The sequence below is a fragment of the Leptidea sinapis genome, chromosome Z, assembly GCF_905404315.1.
Source record: "Leptidea sinapis chromosome Z, ilLepSina1.1, whole genome shotgun sequence".
NCBI classification, from domain to species: Eukaryota; Metazoa; Arthropoda; class Insecta; order Lepidoptera; family Pieridae; genus Leptidea; species Leptidea sinapis.
In genome coordinates this window covers 36,262,250-36,279,458 of record NC_066312.1, presented here as the reverse complement: position 1 = coordinate 36,279,458, position 17,209 = coordinate 36,262,250, and the positions used below count along the sequence as shown (strand labels likewise).

At 37.4% G+C, this 17,209-nt stretch overlaps 1 long non-coding RNA gene across 1 annotated transcript; it reads left to right on the top strand.

Moving 5' to 3' along the window:
- Positions 1–633: 633 nt before the first annotated feature.
- LOC126978603 (uncharacterized) lies at positions 634–12,426 on the top strand. The gene is made up of 3 exons (XR_007732644.1): positions 634–1,014; positions 5,030–5,118; positions 12,352–12,426. It is a non-coding gene; the product is annotated as an uncharacterized LOC126978603 (long non-coding RNA).
- The last annotated feature ends 4,783 nt before the right edge of the window (positions 12,427–17,209 follow it).

The following is a 17,209-nucleotide window of genomic DNA, read 5'->3' as shown; positions in this document are numbered from 1 at the left end:
ACGAAGACACAATATTGACATGTGTGATGAGTGATGACGAGTTCATTGCCGCGGGCGAGCGGCGTGGCGCGACTCGCCTCACTTGATAAGTGGTGTTACGAGTTACGACACGGTCGGCCGGGCGGCCGCGGCAATGACGTCACAGTGTACCTACTTTCACTCTCGCCTGGTGGCAAACAATATAATGTAATAGAACAAGTGGTGGGCCGCCCGCCGCTGTTACAGGATAATATTGCCGTAGCCCGTATGAAATAGAAATGAATTAGGTACATTAAACCGCGTAAGAACAGAGTAATGATGGAAAGTTAATATTCAGGGTAGTTCAATAGAACTACCACTCACCCACACACCACCAGTGATCACATCGTCATACTTCATACGCACTATTACTGTGCTGTTACAATCAATTACACACTCATTCATGCGGCTGTGGCCCCCGGCCCCCGGCGCCCGCACCGGCGTGTCGCCAACTCGCCAGCCACTTCACTTGAAGCTTCCCCTACGTATGAATCACCGTGAAGTTCGCTACACATACCGCCGGGCGCCCGGGCCCCAACTCGGAATACCGGTCGCCGCGGCGCGCGCGCTCCTAACGAGACAACTTCAGTCTACAGTTCAGTGTTCACACTTCACAACAATCAGTTGTTGGAAGTTAGTTGTAACTTTAAGCCGCACTGAGCGGTGTTTCATTGTTTTCGTGTCTGAAGTCTTAGCTGAATTAAGTCGATGTTGTCAGTGGTGATACAGACAATAAACGTTGCAGTGTATTTAGTGAAGTGCTGTGTGATATCCCGCGAGGGTCGTGTCCCGACGGGCCGATGCGACAGCGTTGCGAGTCGCGAATCGCGATCGTAGTGAAAGTGTGCTTCGCTTGACAGTAACTGTCACTGTTTGAATGTTAAAGAAGTGATGGATTTACGTCGACAGGTATAACGTAAGAATTAAAAGTGGCTCGCGTAACAATTAATGTAACAAGTAACAACGTAGCAGCCAGCAGCCAGCGGGACCGTAACGGTTAGTACACACTACACATAAGTCATAACACAGCTCAGGTTGGCGACAGGCGACAGGCGTGAGGCGAACCATCTTGCTAAGTAATGTGGTAGAAGGGCGCGGTGGCGCTCGCGTCTTATTCCGTGATGTTCTACTGACTATTGCAGCTCGCATAAATCACTCACATTTGTTCACAAACTATAAAGTTAACTAGTCGTTGACAATTAATACTACATTAATATAGGTATTAATTATATTGCATTATCAGGCAAGATTAAAAAAAACAAAACGGTGTTTGTGTAGCCTTTCATCAACTAATTATGAATATTAACACTGGACCATCTGGAATTAATTTCGCACCATCCGTTTCTTCTTCACATCACCTCAGAGAGACAGGCAGCAAAATCCCGGCCAGTACTTTCGTCACTTCTCCCCCCTTCTCATAATCTTATGTTGGGGAACCTTCAACCTGTTGTACCTAGGACAGTTTTTTAGATATCTATTTTTTTTTTGACGAACTGTTCTCATACCATTTTTGCATATTTTGATAGGTCAATTATTTGAGTATTCACCACCAAAATATCAAAAATGTATATTTCATACTTACATGTGTTTTAATAATTAAAACGAAAAAAGGGATTTACCTATAGCTAATGTACCTACGTCAGTACTATTGTGTACCTAGGACACATTGAGCAATTGGGAGTAATTTATGGAAAATATTATAACTATTCTTAACTAAAACAGTTTTAAATTCGTTTAAATAACATACCTATTTAACAAAAAATAACTCACAAATTCTGAAGAAAATCGAAATCATATTTATAGTTTCTTATTTCTAATGAGACAAAATCTTTTATATTTTAGTAGGAATATTATAGGTATTACGTGACTAATATTATGTGAATAATATTACGTGAGTGTGAAATAATTTAAGAATAAGAATATTCTCCTGGCCAAAGTACAACATCTAAATGTACCTGGGCCACTGACCCAGGTACAATAATTGATTGACGTGACCGAGGTACAACAATACTCCAACTGCAACTAAACGATGGATTTCAAATTTGGGGTTACTTATCTCGTGACTTTATTGTTTTAATACTTTTTAAGGAAATGAAGACTACTTTCAAATTGAATAGTTGTAACGTACAGAATACACTAGAGTCTAGACAATATAATTCAATATCGCAGGAATTTTTGAAACGAGCCTAATGGCCTAGGTACACACAGTGCCAACACACACAATACAACAGGTACCTACCTACTTGCCTTTTAAATGAATATTTATCGTATACAGTTTGGTGTTAAAAAAATTGTGTTGAAAAATCCATACAAATTTGAGATACAAAATGAATTATGTACCTATCTAGGTACATAATTAAATAGGTGTTACTACATTTATCATAAGCAACGCCCAAATAAGTTATATTGCTTTGTTAACTTAGGAGTTAGGAGTAACTTAGGTCAGCTTGTCAGAATTATTAATAAAGTAAGCTTTGTTCGCGGCAAGGGGGAAGGGTTGTGTGTAGTGTTAGCAGGTCGGTGGGGGCAGAGGGTGGTCCTCGTTCAGGTCAACAACGTTTCAGATCATCAGATCGCTTCCACTTCCGCACTCGGCCTCTCCGCTGGGCTGGTGTGGAATACAAGTCCTGTTTTATATTCAAATCCCTGGAACGATAGTTTCCACCTGGCGATGTGCTGTGCTCGACAAGTGATATGATCTTGCCTCTACGTGCCAGCACTTTTGAAATATTATCACAATATAATTATTATGTCTATTATAATAATTAATTTATTCCCGTGTATACTTGAACAAATACCCAGCACACGGAGTCGGTGACCGGACACTGGACGACCAACTGCTGTACGATTTATAGTTAGCTATACTTATATTATTGTTATATTACCAGTTACCTAAATAGGATAATAATTACAAATAAATCTTATACGGCGAGATGATGAATTATTGAATCAAATTGAAAAACAAAAGAAGGAATTGTTACCACAATTGATAATTATATTTATTTAGTGAGCTGGGAGCGAGCGTCTAGTGTTGTGACTTGTTATTTGAAACACGGCTCACTTCATGAGCCCCGCTCCCCACGCGACCCTCCCTCCCCGCTACTGGCCCGCCACTGGCCCGCCACTCGTGTACCTGCCTCCTGCTACCTGCTCCTTGCCACTTGTATTTTGGCATAAATAAGTCTAAATATTACGTCAAGTTCCATCCAAATAAATGAGTAGTTTGTTAAAAACACATAGCACTCTATTTATTGCTCACAAACAGTTGTCACTCTGATCAGATTACTTTATATTACTCATGGGGCGGGTGGCACATACTACGGGACAACTTTGGACGGGAGCCGGGAAACTCTCGTGGGAATTCATTTTGAAAATATATATTAATTTGGTTATTTGTTGGGCAGCGGCGGTAATGCGGTGTGTTCTAGACGTTTGTGCGTTTAAAGTAACCTGCTATTTTTATATTCTACTCATAACCTTATAAGATACAATGAATCTATTTCTACGGCGGCATACTTAGGTCCAGCCTGTATCAGGATACTCGGCGTCGATATTAGTATCGAGCGACGTTCAGTTCCGTGATCACTTGCAAGAGAAGGCCCAACTAGCCTCTAAAAAGCTTGGTGTACTCATTAAGACGAGACAGTACTTCACTACAAACCGCCTCCTGCAACTATATATATAAGGTGTAATTTCGACCTCACAGTAGTACTCCAGTACTGATCTCACTTCTGGGCGGGCGCTCCCCAGTACTATTTTCTTTCATTTGACCACAACGAAGAGCAGCTCGAATCATCGACGATCAAGTCATCTCTATAGGCTTTATTATTTGGCGTTGCGTAGATATGTTGGTTCCGTCTGTATCTTCTTCCGCATTTATCACGGGGAGCGTCAAGAGGATTTCTATTCGGGTTGACACAAGCAGCCACCACCGGACAACCAGAAGTTTTGCGAGAAACTTCTTACCTTGCACAGCCACTTTGTGGAATCAATTATGATACAAACTAGGGACATAGGAAAGGGTATACTACCTACCTACCTTAAAGGCCGGAACGCATCTCTGGACTCCTGGTTTTGTGGATGTCCATGAGCGGTTGTCTCACCACTCCCCATCACGTTATCCTCTATCCTCTTATATGAGGCAAGGATGGGGAATCTTGTCATTCTTTCCAGCCAGTCACTGGGATACCTTATTGCATTCGAGTCCATAGTCTGCTGGCACTTATCTTACTATGCCCAAGTACACTCTAATAAAGTTAGCTGCTAAGACATTTTGTGATTACTTCTAAAGTCTGGTTAATGAATGCTGTCCCTGAAATTATTTATCTACAAACTTTTGACTTGGCATCTCTAATGCAACGTCAACGACAATTTGACGAATAATATTGCGATTGTGTAGAATGACATTTTGTTTTGATGCAACGTCAACGACAATTTGACGAATAATATTGCGATTGTGTAGAATGACATTTTGTTTTGATGCAACGTCAACGACAATTTGACGAATAATATTGCGATTGTTTAGAATGACATTTTGTTTTGATGCAACGTCAAGGACAATTTGACGAATAATATTGCGATTGTTTAGAATGACATTTTGTTTTGATGCAACGTCAACGGCAATTTGATGAATAATATTGCGATTGTTTAGAATGACATTTTGTTTTGATACAACGTCAACGGCAATTTGATGAATAATATTGCGATTGTTTAGAATGACATTTTGTTTTGATACAACGTCAACGGCAATTTGATGAATAATATTGCGATTGTTTAGAATGACATTTTGTTTTGATGCTTTGTTTGAGTAAGTACTTAATAAATGTGCATTTTAATAGTGTCGTTTTACCTAAATACTGTTTTATTTTGATTGATATTAATTATATTTCACATATACTTAATATAATAATAAAGATATACATACGTTCAGCAGTCATCGTCTTCACACAAATCCTATAAATTTATACCTTTACATGGTAATATCAATGTCAATTTCCCATTTCTTTATTAGACGGGACGTAACATCGAACCCACTTCATTCACCCTGATGAAGGACCTCTGAATGGCCCGAAACTAGTCGGTGCCCACACCCGATAAAACGTGAGTAAAGCCGTATTAATAAATAAACTTAATAACAACTTCAGTTTATCAATCATCCTATTTATATATGTAATTCCAAAATTTAAATATTCCTAATGTTGATATTTAATAAATAGAAATAGAATAATAAAAAGTCCTACTTACTTAATGAATTTGACTTAATAAATTGGGAAAAAAATATTTTCTCTAGCTGGTCACACATGTCATCTTACCTAACCCAAAGGTTTCAGCAATAGTAGATGGTACCCGATACCTTTTTTTTTCGTCAAAGTAATGGAGTCGATCATCAACCGCCAGCTCTTGGGATACCTAGAGAAGCACCAGCTGATCGGTGGCTGCCAGTACGGTTTCCTTCATGGTCGCTTAGCTGGTGATCTTCTTGCATACCTCATCCATAAATGGGCGCAAGCGGTTGAGTCGAAGGGAGAGGCGTTGGCGGTGAGTTTGGACATAGGGAAAGGCTTCGATCGGGTGTGGCATAAAGCGCTCATAGAGAAACTGCCGTCCTATGGGCTTCCTGAGAGATTGTGCAAATGGTTCAACTAGCTTTTTGTCCGATCGGAACATCAAGGTTGCTATCAACGGCGCATGCTCCGACTTAAAACTCATAAACGCTGTTGTCCCGCAAGGCTACGTGCTACCCCCTTCACTGTTTCTTCTGCATATTAGCAGTATTCATTGTTATGCAGACGACAGCACAGGGTATGCTTCCTTCACCGGTCGTGTCAACATGTCCCGGGAAAGCGTCGAAGAGAACTGGAACAAACTTGTGTCTGAAATCGAGACTGTTCTGTGTAAAGTCTCATTGTGCGTTCACCGCTAAAAAGTCTCCCTTCGTCGTATCCCCTCGATTCGAGATCACTCCTCTAACTGCCACAGCCTGTATTGGCATATATATCGAGCGATATTCAGTACCGTGGTCACTTGGAAGAGAAGGCCAAACTGGCCTTTAAAATTCTTGGTGTACTCAGTAAGGCGAGTACTTCACTAAAAGCCACCGCCTGCAACTTTATAAGGCGCAAATTAGGCCTCACATGGAGAACTGTTCTCACCTCTGGGCGGGTGCTCCCCAGTACCAGCTTCTTCCATTTGATCGCATACAACGAAGAGCGGCTCGAATCATCGACAATCAAGTCATCTCCGACCGGCTTGTTTCTTTGACGTTGCGTAGAAATGTGGGTTCTCTCTGCATTTTTTACCGCATTTATCACGGGGAGTGCTCAGAGGAGCTGTTCGGGTTGAGTCCAGCGGCCGAATTCGACCACTGGACATTACGTGCAAAGTACAACCACATCACGTTGACGTCTGGCATTCCAAAACCGCGAAATTTTGCAAACAATTTGTTGCCTCACACAACCACTTTGTGGAATCAATTACCGGCCGCGGTTTTCCCGAACCGATACGACTTAGTGACCTCCAAGATAAGAGCATACTCCCACCTTAAAGGCCGGCAACGCATCTCTTGACACCTGATGTTGCGGATGTCCATGGGTGGTTGCCTCACCTCTCCCCATTCCGTGAGCCTCGTCTTTACCTCTACCGTCGCGGCAGGTAGTGACTAGAGCGAACATTGTGACACCGTGGGGGTGATAGAGCAGCATGTCTGCGGACTGTTGCGGTTGGACGGGTGGCGAGGGCCGCGAGGAGGGGACGCGCTGAAGCTTTTTAATACAATCATCGATTTATTGGCGCTTTATAAGGTTAACAATATGAATGTGCTGTTCACTGAACTAATTATATTCAATTTACATTCAATCGAATCAAATAGTTTGCCGTCATCAATCAAGTTACCACGGCGGGATGCCCAGCTCACAGCGAGCCAGGGTCGTATGAAATCTTAACGGATTCATTGAATTTAAGGAAAGAAGGCCAGTCGCTGGCAGCACGAGCAGACCAGGTCACGAGCGTCGACCGCGAGTGGCAGGCGTCTGGGTTCGTTTATAAAATGAATCTCATGTGTACATATTACATACACATAATATGTATATTACTTACCGTCGTAGATGAACATCTATCGGGCATGTTGTCCCGTGGCTTGACTTTGTGAATCCTAAATAAGTGTGGAGCGCGCACTTCTGTTCCTTTAGAATAAACAAAAATGGTTCGAATGTAAAGAAAAAATAACATATTTTCTAATTTGAGACCAGCTCTGGCATTCCGCTAAGTCATATATTATTAATATTTTGTTTATTAAGAGTATTTAAACCACATTGTCTCATAACAATATTTAAAAGTGCGTTCTTGATTGTTAGCGACTACAACAACATATCCCATTTGTTTCCATTAACACGAATATCGTGATGTAGGTTAGCTCTTATTAGGTATTTATTTTGTATAAGATCATAAAAATATGTAACATCTACTTTATAATTTATGTTATATCTCCTTCATGTAATTCTTCTTGCCATTTAAATATTGTTGGCTGTAAAGTGCCGTTTATTTAACCTAATTTCCCGGCATTATTTCAGACCTTAATTTAATTCTGTTCGCTCAATTATTCTATCTCAGATTGTCGACGAGGGTGAAGAGTCTCCCTTCTACATTCAATGGTAATAATATATTACTGCTGCCTAAGACACATTATCGTATTCTCTGTTTTAATTTTGGATGCTGTGTTATACATTTTGATCGCCTCTTAAACATAAATATATTATTTACTGTTTGTTACACGTGAGCAGACCAAACATGGAGATTACCGATCAAGCGGCAAGTAATAAGTTTAAGTGTTCGAAGTAAATCTATCGAACAACATTATATTATAAATATTGCTTTCTTATCATTTCGTCCAGCTTACTCTCGTTTCCGGACAAAGGAGGTCGCTGTACTGCTTCAAACTATCCAAATTTTCTAACATTTCCAAACGTTTTTTACAGTAGTCCAAGTTTTTTCTATCGGATCCATCTTTCTTAATGTTAGGTAATATTTTGAGATAAATAAATTAGAAAAGATTTTCCATGGTATTCATAATTAAAATAAACAAAAAGTTAATTAAAATGGATTGATCTGACCTTATATACTCCTTACGACAGCTCTTGAACAAGCTTCAGCTACACTCACAAGACTGTTTACTATGTCACTGATTTGCTTCGAATTTACAAAAATACCTCTTCACACTCGCGAACCGAACTATTCTCGAAGGACCATGAAAAGGGGTGCACTTAGGGGTAGATATATATATATATATATATATATATATTGGCTTTATGATAAAAGTATTTATTTACTTGAGGTACTAAATTAATCTATGACACTTGTTAAATAACTATAATGAATGGTTCTATTTGTGCTATTTGTACTATTAATGGGTTAAAATGGTTACTCGGACCAGTCCTGTAATGGTTATAGAGAAATGGTAAATGGTAACTAGGACCGGACCGATCAATGGTTACTCGCGTACTGCCTTACTAAAGGCAACACATGGTTTTATTACAATTATTTAATTTACTAAGCAATATTTGTAATATAATGCTGTTCGATGGATTTACTTCGAACATTCTCATTGGCAAGATATCCGACACCGTTGACAATACCACGGTGCCGACGCCGTCTAGCATGAAACTTAAAATGCTGTATATTCAAAAGCTCACTGTAGTAATTAAGTTTCTCGTAATCATGACGTTAATGGGGAGTAATTACTATTACTATATGCGTTGTCAAGGGAGTTACATAATTTATCTAAATAATTCGTAATTTTATTATAGGTTTCTATACCTGCCCAATATGATTCCACATCATAATATACAGTCAATATCCATTTGTCTCTGATAAGCTGTAACTTAGTTATTGGATCAAAATAAATACTTTGGTTATTGGTCATTTCCTGCGTTTTAAACAACCCATAAGTTGGTGAAAATAACGTTAAGATATAATTGCCGTAGCCATCTAGATATTTTGGTATTTACTGAAGTTGATTCTATCTTAAAGTCAAAAATAAAACTTTCCTTTAGAGGATTCCACCCTAGTCCCAATGCTTTATTCAAAAACTTAAATTCAAATGGATTCATATAACATTGGTCGGGCTCTAAATCTTCTAAGAGTAACAAACCAATCGTTTGATGTCCATTTCCGTAAATTAAATCCTGCGGTTTGCATTAACTTTATTAAATCTTGTTCAAATTTTTGGGCTTTTTCTAGTGAACAACTACCTCCGCAGTAATCGTCCATATAGAAATGATTTTCTAATGGGTGAGAAGCTTCTGGAAAATTCATGCTTTCATCTTCTGCCAACTTCTTCAAGCACATCATTGCCAGAAATGGTGCTGGTTTGGTTCCATAAGCGACCGCTTTACCAAAGCGGTGGCCAAAGGTTTTTCTGACCAATCATCTCTGGTCACGTGTGTGCAGTTGGACCCGGAACCTTTGTTATTTGTTCTAGAACTATAGCCTGGTCGATGAACTGTTTCATAATAGCATTGTGCAACAAACTATTGTGTTTATTTAAACATATGCGACAGCGTTCTTCCGAATAACATGGTTTATTAATATGGTCAATTAAACAATTTGAACAATAACGATGTTTGCTAATTTTATTGTTTCCAATTTCTTGTCGTCAGGCATGTTGTGAAATGCATTGCATTGCCATAATCGATCTTCAGCATTACACAATATGCAAGTCGATGACCTCGAAACGTGTAAAGTTTTTCCTTTGGCTTAACATTATTATTTCAATTTGAGAATTTATGATCGTAAATGATTATTTTGTGATAGGTGTTGTACTATCATTTGATGACTGGTCTAGTAAGCAAGACCTTACAACGGGATGATGCTTCTAACGTTGTAAACTTAGCTTCTAAATAATCCAAAAATTATTGAAGTATTGGTAATTCCTGGGGTTTTTTCATAGATCTAATATACTCTGCAATCGATTCACTGTCTAATTTTTGGCCTAACAGATGAGCTAGCAGAGGATCCCAAGTTGTTATATCCACTCCTAGGTTTTTAATAGAATTAAGACACTCCTTGGTAATATCATGGAGCTTTTTCATCATATTTAAAGATGGATGTTGCATATTAGGTAGACCAAAAAGTATGTTCATGTGAGATGTAAATATAAGCTTGTTATTATTAAATCTATGGTTAAGAATATCCCAGCATACACTATAATTATCCGAACTAATACTTAAATGGTGTATAAGACGTTCTGCTTTTCCTGTCACCTTACTCTTTAAAAATTGCATTTCTTGCGCACTAGATATGGAAGCATTTTTGTGAATAGTTTCAGTAAACAAATCCTTAAATGCGACCTAGTCGTGGTAATTTCCATTAAATATTGGGATCTCCATTTATGGCGTCGATCTTTCCCGATGCGACTCCGACCACATTTTAGTGCTTATCGTCTTTTTCATATCATTATATATTTTTTCATACCCATTAAAATCATTTTGGTACCACATATCTTCCCCATTCTCCCCTTCTATTTCCCAATGAAGACTATCAATAATACTCCATCGAGATTGCAAGGACTTAAAGGCATCTTCAAATTCCCACTTACTCTGTATCTGGTCTATTTCAATATTCCCTAATGTTCTCATGAAAGCTCTAAAGTTTATGGTTTGTCTTCTTATTTACAGTACAACTGACCGTCAGCTGAGTGTCACTGAATTACGTAATATAAGTGATAGTGATCGTTTCCCAAATTCACGAATAGATGGCCTTTGACTTTAGTATGACAATTGTATTTTTAAAATTATTGCAATATTTTAGTATTATTAGTTTTATTTAAGAATGTTTTGTACATTCGCTTTCTCTTACATTATTACTATTATTGTTGTTTAGCATTAGCAATGGTAGTTTTATAATTTAGAGATATTTTGATATAACCTGCTATTGTTATTTTTTCTTTGTGCTCGGGAATATGTTCGAAGTAAATCCATCGAACAGCATTGTATTACTAATATTGCTTAGTAGATAAAATTAATTGTTATAAAACTATGTGTTGCCTTTAGTAAGGCAGTGCGCGAGTAACCATTGATCGGTCCGGTCCTAGTTACCATTAACCATTTGTCTATAACCATTACAGGACTGGTCCGAGTAACCATTTTAACCAATTAATAGTACAAATCCGCGTACTCACAAATAGAACCATTAATTATAGTTATTTAACAAGTGTCATAGATTAATTTAGTACCTCAAGTAAATAAATACTTTTATCACTTTTATCATAAAACCAATATATATATCTACCTCTAAGTGCACCCCTTTTCATTAAGGAAAATAGTTACAATTAGTCATAAAAAAATTACTTAATGATAAAAACTAAAATAACTAATATACAAATTATAATTTAATGCCACATTATATCATTAAGTGGGGACTGCGGTCGACATGAGAAATATAAAAAAATATATTATCTCGACTTCTGTACAGAACAGACATGGTCTGCTCTAAACGATATTCCCATGGATGAAAGATTTCACGTAAATATAGTGTACGGACCAACGCACGTATATTTGTTATTGACGTATCGTACATTTCCCTATTACGAAAGTGTTTCGGATCCGACGATCGATACGAAGTTCGCGTTAGACATTTTGTCTTTCGTTTATCTTATTCCCAAAGTCAATTGACATTTACTTTTTATGGTTATGTCTATGGTTCCGAAACGAAATCCATCCGCAATATTCGGATCCGAAGTACTTTGGTAATAGGATTTAATTTGGAGTTCGTCGTTCTTTCGTTTCGGACCGAAACTACGGCTTTCGATTTTGGTAATAGACCTCCAGCACTTTTACGTCACATGCATTATGGTCATTTAGACAGCAGTTCGTCATCGGTAATCAATCACGCCGCGCGTAACTCATAAACATATCATTTTAGAATCTATCAGTTTATTTTGTCTTTTTATCAATATATAATTTTTACAATTCAAAGACTTTTACTTCTCTCGGACTTATCATTAAAGGTGTATCTCATACATATAGAATCTTTAGAGATTCGTGATCAGATAGATTAAGGGCCGCATTAAAACTAAAGGTGGTCTTTTCGAATTATTTTTTATTATTGCTGAAAATTTAATAAGTAAGTTTTATTATGATTACGTCATAATTTAATATTGAATTGCTATACATATATATATATCAATATGCAATATGTATAATTATATAATGTAACATAAGTAATGGCTAGAGCAGGTGACCGCGGACATATTGCCGATAGCGGCTCGTTCTTTGAACAAATGTGAGTGATATGACAGAGGGCGCGGGCCTCGCTGACTGTCGTCTGCTTGTATCATAGTGGTAGCGCACCATGGGCGGCGCCCCATGGACGGGCTGCTGGAGCGGCTGAGGCGGCCGCGGGCGCTGCGCCGGGCCCGCTCCTTGCGCGCCTCGCTGCGGCTGCTGCCCGACATGCCCGCGCGGAGAGCGGACAAGCCGCACAGGTCGCGCAATATTGAGAGAAACAAGTTGTCCGATCTGTTCCACAAGAAGACCAAGCAACCGCTGCAGCCGGTACCGGACAGAATGCCGGCCGCCAACCTGCAGGGCCGCGCCGGCCGCGACAACCCCGCCTTCGTGTTTAGCTCGCCCCCGCACCAGCGGAGACTGCCGCTCTCGCCCTCCGCCTGTCTCAGTACGTATAATACCACACATATTATTACGATGAGAAGCCAGCCGTTTCATTGTAGAAATCTACATGGTATTGTTATTGCACAATGTAACGCGCTGTCACATATGAAAGTAAATCGAGCACTTTATTAGTATGGCACCCGGTAAAAGAATAAGACGAATAAAAAGAAAGGGTCCATCCCGATCCGGTGTGGGTGACTTACGATGATGAGAGATGATGTGATGAGTCTGCTCTACGACGGGAACGAACCCGATACAATGGAATCAGGAGGTCTATTACCAAAATCAAAAGTCGAAGTTTCGGTTCGACACGAAAGAATGGCGAAGTTCCAATTAAATCCTACTACCAAAGTACTACGAATCTGCGGACGGATTTCGTTTCGGAACCATAGACTCAAAGGAATTGAAAAAAGATGATTTGAATGTACATCCTTATATTTCCGATAAATCGTTCAAAAACCAATACCAAATTAGAAATTTAAAATGAAGATTTTCGTTATGTTATTTTAGATTTTTAATATTTATATAATATATAAAATATTTATATGTACATCTAATATATAAAATTCTCGTGTCACGGTGTACGGGACCGAACTCCTCCGAAACGGCTTGACCGATTCGCATGAAATTTTGAGTGCATATTGGGTAGGTCTGAGAATCGGACAACATCTATTTTTCATCCCCCTAAATGTTAAGGGTGGTCCACACGAATTTTTTGATATTTTTTTTAAATTTGTTTGATTATGAGTCAGCATTAAAAAATACATACAACTTAAAATTTTCACCCATCTACGATCAACAGTTACTTTTGTATCGCGATTTTAATATCGGCAATACAACGTTTGCTGAGTCAGCTACTATATATATACATATAGTGGCAAAAATAGGAACTTCGGTCGCCATGTTGAAATGTCATTCGACTGTCAGTGTCCACTACTTTCGAGTGTTCCGTGTGTTTTATTGAAATTAAAATGTAGGCCCGCGTATCACTTTTACATAAGTAGCAATAGTTTTAACAGGAGTAGGTATTATCATATTATTATTATGACTAAAATTACCCCTCACGGAATTTAATCGATATCATAATGTCACATACTCAACAGACAATTGGGAATGTAAATGAATTAAACATAATTAACATTATAATTTCATAAAATCACTTAGCCTACTAAAATATACTACAGTCAGTCAGAACTCTAATAATGATCAGGAAATATATCGTGTTATTTGTATTCACGTGCATTTATGTTCTTTCATAAATCTAAGTTTTTAAAATATGTGTAAAACCTATGTATTATATTATTAGAGTCATGCCCAAGGGCTAAGCTATCGGTGGCAGGGCTGCAGACAGAGCCATCTGTATTTGATCTTTGAGCCAAATGCTTAGCGAGAACCTTTTGGTATATTGATAGAGGCTCATCACTTTGAATTGATTTTATTTGTCGATTTTATTGATTGTTATGTTGATTTTATTTGATTGAATTTGTCGTTCTCAGCTTTCATGAGGTCTTCTCCATATGAGATAGTGAGTTCTAAGAGGACAGCTTGGCTAGGGATCGATTTACCACCACATTACCATGCTTATATAGGCGACAATAATAACACTGCCCGTGATGATAGACCATTCCCAAGAACCAGCGCTGGTACGTATTTATAGTACGAATTATTATTATTACTAGCCGCATTTTTAACCGACTTAAAAAGGATTAGGTTCTCAATTCGACGGTATTTCTTTTTATATTTGTTAATGTTTTTATGTTGTCTGTAATCATATTGCAATGCGCTGACGTTCGTTGCCCCATTGCACCGTGACGCAACATTCTATCTAATTTTGCGCTCTTCACAAGTCTCTTTTGAAATTGTCCTCGAGGTAGATTTCCTCTATTGTGATAGGCGTATCTTCCTGACTTAGTTTGGTTTATTAAAACAGCGCTGTCTCATATGAGGAGCACGTTTACTAAGTCTTCCAATACTATTCAGACAAATTAGTTGATGTAGGTACTTAAAAACTTCCTAAAAATCCAAATAAAAATTATAAAAACATCCAATTTCGGAAAAACTTTAAAAAAATAATTCAATATGCACTAAAAAGTAAAAAAAATGTGTTTTCGTCTAAAAATTACTAATCTTATCTTAAAATTATTTTTAGAGTTCTAAGTAAAATGAAATGATGAATATCACACTACCTAAAATTAAATCAAATTATTACGACAATATGATGTAGTTACAATTATTGTTATTTTTGGAGTCGGTGTCAGACAAGGTAGGTTTGTAACTACATACATAGTTATAGGTGAGATGTGCTTGAGTCGCACTTGTGCGACGTGACGTGTCGAGAGGTGAGAGCGGGAAATTGATTCACGTACATAAATAAATTTTAACTGCACCTTCAATAAGCCGTTTGTTTATATTTTTTCTTATTATTTGTGCCGCATCAAAGTGGACTGAAGAAATTCTTGCATTATTAGTTGGTTCAGTTCCCATAAATCTGTTCGTCCTGTTGCTTTTAACCATTGTTTTTTTAGTATTTGGTCTAATGGAAACCTGAAATAGATTACTGAAACATGTCGGATTTCACAATGCTATCATTCATACATATCTATAAAATTAAAATTAAAAGATATTATATTATAAGACGGAAGTAATTTAATTATCCATTTAGTACCTATGTGTCATGTTAACAAATTCAATGTCATAAAGGAAAATATTTACATATATTATTATCAAACTAATTAATTATACTGTTATATAACTATTAAATTATAGACTAATTCATAATACATAATAATTCATTTTGTATTGAAAAATCCATTTAAACTATAGAAGTACTTATTTATTAACCCCTGATACAGTCTTCTTTTAAAAACTTTTGAAAGGTAAATCTTTCAATTCATTAGGCAATTTATTATATATTTTCAAAGACATGCTGTAACAATTTCCACTAAAAGATGCAGTTCTACAGAGGGGAATTATGAGTCTATTTGGATACCTTGTGTTTAAAACCTTCTAAAAACTGTTTTTTGTATAGAAATCATACATATGTTTTTGAACAAATAGGCTTATCTCATAAATGTACAGGCATGGCAGCGATAGAATTTTCAATTTTTTTAAAAGAGGTCGACAAGAATCTAGGTGTCCGACTCCACAAACCGCCGTGATACACTTCTTCTGTCCAATAAATAAATGCCCTATGCTCACCGAGTTGCCCCATATGACCAATCCATACTGTAAAGCTGAAACCACGAATGCATGATATGTCATTAGCGCTGTTTTTTCACCTATTGTTTTTGATACGTGTCTGAGGACAAATACATGGTGGTTAATTTTCTTGCTAATATTGTCAACATGTGACTTGAAGGACAAGTTGTTGTCTAAAGTAATACCAAGAAAATTGACAAGTTGTGCTTCTTTAATATTCTCATTATGATAATTAACATTAATATCTTTTCCTTTCTCATTCTTATAATAATACTGCATATACATTGTTTTTTTTTATTTACAGTCAGGTTATTTTCAGTAAGCCATTCGATTGTATCCTTCATTGTTTTATTAATTTCTATATCATATCTCAATTCATTGTTACATTTAATAACAATAGAGATGTCATCAGCAAAAAGTGTACAGTTATAACTAGTAATGGTAAATCGTTTATGTAGATTATGAATAGAAGTGTACCCAGTATACTTCCTTGTGGTACACCTTTCGTTTTAAGTCTAAGTTCCGACTTAAGTTAAGTACAACATGATATCATCCGTTTTCATAATAATACTCCTTTGGATGATATTATGGTTACTAGGACTGGATTTTTTAATGTTCGCAGTAAGCTAACTTTTTAAGAAGCTTTTATAGAGGATTCATATTATGGGTGTAGATAGTCTTTTATGCAACTGTTTATAATTAGGTATTTAAACACGCGATACTATTATAAACCCACATTGGAAATACACAAAAAGTTGGAAACTTAAAATATACCTTACCTTGACAGGGGGTTCAGTCCCTCTCGCATTTATATTAGAAGGCATTATTGTGATGATATGTTCGTAAAGTATTTTGTCACGAGTTTACTTGTGTTAGTTACGAATTTTGTCCAGTTTGACTGCAGACTGTGTCGTGTTACAACACTCCTCTTAATGTTTGGCTCACAATCGTAAGTCAGTCAAAAAGTAATTACCAATTAATAATACCATCTGATATTGACTTAGCGCTGCGGCGGAGCGATCACACTCAGCCAGCGGCGCGCAGTGTTAAGACGTGTCGCCGCGCTCCATCAAATAATTATAAAAACAAAAACTCGTATATTTTAGGCACGTTTAACGTCATTCTAGGCATATAATGATTCCATGATACATATGGCAAGAAACTGTATATCACTTTAAAATACATATTATTCTTTTCCCCTCCATTAACGCAAACCATTATTTATTTTGTAATATTGCTCAAACCTAAACTGAACCAAGACTAAAAGCGACAGTGACAGTTGGTGGATGATGTTGACCAGATAATGTTGTTCTGGGGGTCTGACACAC